The sequence below is a fragment of the Peromyscus eremicus genome, chromosome 20, assembly GCF_949786415.1.
Source record: "Peromyscus eremicus chromosome 20, PerEre_H2_v1, whole genome shotgun sequence".
In the NCBI taxonomy this organism is placed as follows: domain Eukaryota; kingdom Metazoa; phylum Chordata; class Mammalia; order Rodentia; family Cricetidae; genus Peromyscus; species Peromyscus eremicus.
Window position 1 is genome coordinate 31,670,314 of NC_081436.1, and position 5,586 is coordinate 31,675,899.

Here is a 5,586-nt window from a genome sequence, read left to right on the forward strand (position 1 = left end):
ACCTTCTCTGGTGATGGGATGGCCAAACATCCTAATTGTCATGCTAGAAACCTCATCCAACGACTGAGGGATCTGGATGCAGAGATCCATGGCTAGGCCTCAGGTGGAGCTCTGGGAGTCCAATTAGCGAGAAAGAGGAGGGTCTATATGAGCGAGAATTGTTGATAAAATATGTATCTTAACTGTAAACTTTTTAATATATGGTATGGAATAACTCAGGTCCTCTCCATGATTTCATGTTACCTCATCAGACTAAGGGCAAACATATCGTAAAACAGCAACAGAATGTCTAGTTACCCCAATCTTTCAGATTGAAATTTAATAATGATAATTATACTTATGGCAACAATAATGAGGCTGCCACCAGTATAATTCTGCTAAAACTACTGTGTGCTAGTAAATCCTTTATCTACATGATGTCATGTTATCAATCATAAAAATTCCCTGGGTTATTTTTTTTCTTAATATTATTTTATAGCTTGCATAAGCAAAACTCCAAAGACTTAACCCCTCACCACTAGGATGCTACTTTGCTTCTTACAGTATAAAAATATGCCAGCTACTACTGAACATGCTAACAGCCATAATTAAGATTTTCTCATTAAAGAGTGCTCATTAATTCCCACTAAGTCAGAAAGAATACATAGGTTGGTCTAATCTAAACAGACAAAACCCTGAAAGCATCAAAAGTTCCCCAGGTGAGGAAGAGCAAAGAGCAAAGGGAAGTTTGATGCACTAGGAACCTGAGGCCAAAATTGCCATGACTACACAGCGCTTGAGTGACTTAATGAGAAACAATGTGTAAGGACTTGTGAAGAAGGGCTCTGCAGTCCAGCCAGGAAGGGAAGAGTAACTAGTCTTCAGTCTCAAACAACTTCAATTCCTTGACTGATCACAGAAGGATTCCCTTCACCAATCTTCATTGATAAAAGTGTGGCCAGAGAAGACCTCTGCTCTGGGTTTTTGTTTTTGTTTTTTTTTTTTTTTTGGAAAACTAAACAGAATCCTGTAGAGCCCACACCACAAGTTTTATTGGATACATGTTGTGTTAGGTACATGTTACATTTCAGATAATTTGTTAACCAGCAGTAAAAAAAAAAGAATCTAAAGTTCAGTCAGTGTAATTTAAAGCTAGAGCATTTACATGACTAGTCTAATGCATTCTAAGTCAAACCTTTCTGTTTTCTCACTATGCTATTGGTATACATATGTGCACGTTGCTTGGCTATATGTTTAATCTCCTTTGTCATATTTAAATACTAAATTTCTCCTCTGACATCACTACTAACCTTTTATGTCCCTGTATATTCTCTGAAATATGTAACACCATCATAGCACATTGCTGAAATTCAAGAAAGGGAAAGTCTCATTAAATTGATCTGAATTCTCAAATCTGATGCATTCCATATCCCCTTCAGATCTTAACTGAAAAAGATTTTAATGAACCTTGCATAAATCAGAGTAGCATTACATGGTCTAATAGTTAAATAATCCTTAATTGTGCAGTACTTTGAAATTTAATGACCATTATAGAGAATCCCATCAGGGCTAAAATGAACCAGAGAGAATCATGCTAGAAGAATGAATTAGGAAGGCAAACATTAACCATGCCAAAAGTGGCATCTTCTCTGCTTTCTTCCTTTGGGAAAGTTTGCAGCAAAACAAAAATTGGATCTATTGTTTGATTGTTTTTTGATATTTTCTCTTCCTATTGTTTCCTGCCTTGAGCTGTCATGTGTTGATGAATAGAACAATAGGTAAAAATCAATCTAGACCTTCTGTGTGGGAACACAACAGAGCTAGAAAACAAAGGTTAAAGACCTAATGCCATAGTTTGCTCTCCTGAGTGAATGGCCTGTAACACGTTAAAAAGAAAAATAAAAGAATATGCATAACAACTGCAATAAATGCTAAATAGAATGCATCAATGTTATTGCATGTTGCATATTGCTTACAAGCTTAGATAAACAGCTAAATCCTTAATTGTATCCATAGATTATGTGTGGAAACCTCCCACACTAAGCAACTGTGCATCATACATATATTTCCTTTTTAGCAGTTCTATACAGCAAGTACTCTCCATTTAAAATGTGCAAATGAATAATTGACAGCAATATGTCCATTCAGCTGACTTTCTCAAATAACTTACTTCTCTCTCGTCTGGAACCATAGCAATATGCCAGGTGTCTGACTAATATTTCAATGGCTATTTTATTATATCCATGGAAAAGTTAAAAAAGCATTAGGCTCAAGAGAAAATTTCCTCAGCGAGCTTGCTATTACATATTAACTCTACCCTGTGCAAAATAAAATTATATTGAAGTAAATCAGTGTTGCCAGGAGCAGACGTGTCTCATTGCCCAGGAAAATCTAAGGTTTTAAAACATTTTAAATGCCATATTCTGGTCCTTGAAGTGTCTGAAGATTATCTAACTAATTGACATATATCTATATATGCCCAGAAAACTTAACTAACATGACTATAAGTTTGATTATCATAGATGACCAGTTATTAATCTGTATTTCTTAATTATACATTACAATTTTAAATAAATTGCATAACATAATACCTTAAACAAGAGTAGAAATATACATAGAGTGTAACAAAATCAACTTTAAATTTGTATCAATAAACTAAAATCCATAGGAATATAAAACATTTTAAATAAGTTGTTGCTCTTTAAATATAGGTTCAATAATCTACCCTTTTATCCTATCATATCTATATTGTCCCCTTTTCTTCTTTAGAAAGAGATTATATTTATAATCAACTCCCTTTAAATAAAAATATACATTCATAAACAATATTTTGGGAATTTGGGCATAGCTTCTAATACTACTTCCTTCTGGTTGAGGGTGCTGGCAATCTTAGGACTATCCTGAGCAAATTTGAGATAATGTTCAAGTCTTGGGAAGACTGGCTATAACCTTTGTTGACAGGTACCATCTGTTAAGGTTCAGGAGGTCTGGCTTGATCAAATCTGATCCATCTTAACCTAGAAAAAATCCATAGCCTCTTGCTTCCTGTGGAAACAAAAGCAGAGCCTCCTTTCCAAAGCAACATATCTTTAGATCCAAATTTTGAAGCCAAGATACCTTTAAAATATACATATTGGTTTAACTCAGCAGCCTTCACAATTGTCTTTCTGCAGTTAAAAATCTGAAAGACAACACAATCCAGACTCTCTGTGTGATTTCCATCTTTATGTGACTTATTTTTTGTATTACTTTTAATTTCTCTTTAAAGACTTTTTTAAAATCTATTTCTTTATATAACTGTCTTTTCCTCTGTCTTCCAAGCCTACGTACATTTTACACATATTGTAAACTGTTCAGGGTTTAATATATGAATCTGTCTTATTGTGAATCTATTGCTTTAAACCACAGTGGCTAATACTGAAGTAGCAGCCTTGGCTGCTGACTTTGCCATTTCAGCTTCCCAATATGGTGGTGGTAGTATATTTACTGCCATCTCTGGGAGTCATGGGCACACCACCAACTCTTGGAAGCAGTGGGTCTATGCCTCCATCAATACATTATTTTGTATTAGCAAAAGCTAACTACGGCACACAGTGCACTGCACGGCTTGGAGTACCCTCTGTGTAACTCGGTAGAAATCCACCTTGCTGTAGCTCAAGCCCACATGCTGTGAACCAGCCATACTGTAGCTCATGGCTTGCTTGAGATACTACTAGGAAGCTGTTTTTGGCTCCAGGTTTTGTGTGTGTGTGTGTGTGTGTGTGTGTGTGTCTGTGTTTAGAAGACCTTTTCAAACTGTTTAGGCCTTATGGAAATTTGAGAGCCCCACATTGGTACACCAGAGCCATCCTCTGGAGTATGAAAAACTCAACCAGTGGCCACAATCTTAGAAAATAATGATTCTGCCTCCTCAGCAACTATCCACTACTAATAGCTGTAGTGGGTAGCTGTTCCAGCTTTGACCTGGAAGTACTACCCCCATTGAGGCTTTGATAACTGTCACACCTACAGGGCAGAGCCGAGACAGGTGCCCTGAAGACCCAAAATCTGAATGTGCTGGCTCTCTTGGTTCCTGGATCCTGGATGCTGGAGGTAGACTGATCAGAGTTCTCCAGAGAACACCACTGGACTGTGCTTCACCTTTCCCAGACACGGTAACCTATCCCTTCACTTGTAATTTACCCCACAAAATAAACCTCCCTTTTAACTATGTAGAGTTGCCTTTATATTTCAACCAATATCAGGCCCAGAACTCTGCTCAGTCTACCTCCAGCATCCAGGATCCAGGAACCAAGAGCAATGGCACATCTGGATCTTGGGTCTTCAGGGCTCCTGTCTCAGCTCTGCCTTGTAGTTGTGACAGTTACCAAAGCCTCAATGGGGGTAGTACTTCCAGGTCAAATCTGGAACAGCTACCCACTACAAATAGCTCATCAATATGTGGTAGGGCCTGGAGATTATCCATAGCATCTAGGCTGGGACTTTGGCTACCTTGGTCTTATATAGGTCTTGCATAGATAGCCACAGATGCTGTGAGATCATGAGTATGGGAGTTATGTCATGTCAGAAGATAGCATTTCACAGAGCTCTTCCCCATTTCCTAGCTCCTACATTCTTTCCTCCTGCTCCACCCTTCCATGATGTTTCCTGATCCTTGGGGGTAGTGGTGGTAAAGTTAATGAAGATGTTTCATTTATGGCTGAGTAATATATCTGTTATTTTTAACACTTGGAGCAGTTAGGATTTTCTCCATTGACTGATGTGCGATGCAACAACAACATAAACAAAACAGCTTCTCAGGCAAAGGCTAAGAGTAGCCCGGGAATATGGATGTAAACGTAGGTATTTAAAAGGCAATTTGATAGCATTTCTTCTTAGCAAAATATCATTAATTCTACAGGAAGACTATGAGCTCCCCAGCCATGGAATTCCTCCTCTGAAGCAAATCTCAGATCCAATCAGAGAGTGGTTAATTACCCCCTAACAGTTATGCCAATATTGCACCAGTCAGCAGACCTTGCTTAGCAGGTCAGTATTACAGGATGCATGGTCCAGCTCTGAACAAGGTCATTGTTGCCTTTTCTCCCTCATCACCTCGGCTACTATGATAGCTACCCAGGAGGAAGGAAGTTTTGCACTCATTTTAATATTGGTCTTTCTTTCTTTCTTTCTTTCTTTCTTTCTTTCTTTCTTTCTTTCTTCCTTCCTTCCTTCCTTTCTTTCTTTCTTCATTTTTTAGTACAAAGAACATAATAAAATATGGAACACTTCAAGAATTTGTGTGTCACCCTTGCCCAGGAGTCATGCTAATCTTCTCTGTATCATTACAATTTTTTAGTATACGTGCCGATGAAGCAAGTACTTAATATTGTTTTTTCTATATCCTACAGCTGAAATAGGTAGTGTATCAGCAATGGTGACTTACTGTGTAGTAATGGTAGATAACCAAGACAATGGCAGTAGTCTGTGCTGTTTTAGAGACTTGTTTCTGAGTAAATGCATGAAAAATTAACCCATGACTTGTACTTTAATTTTTATTTAATAGCCATTCTTTGAGAGTAACATTGTTAACCCATTCGAGGAGATTCCACTGGAACTCTTTAAAAG

The 5,586-nt window shown here is 37.6% G+C and overlaps 1 non-coding gene across 1 annotated transcript; it reads right to left on the minus strand.

The window, feature by feature from the left end:
- Positions 1-5,232: 5,232 nt before the first annotated feature.
- LOC131897278 (U6 spliceosomal RNA) lies at positions 5,233-5,339 on the minus strand. The gene has a single exon (XR_009375632.1). It is a non-coding gene; the product is annotated as a U6 spliceosomal RNA (small nuclear RNA).
- Between the last annotated feature and the right edge of the window lie 247 nt (positions 5,340-5,586).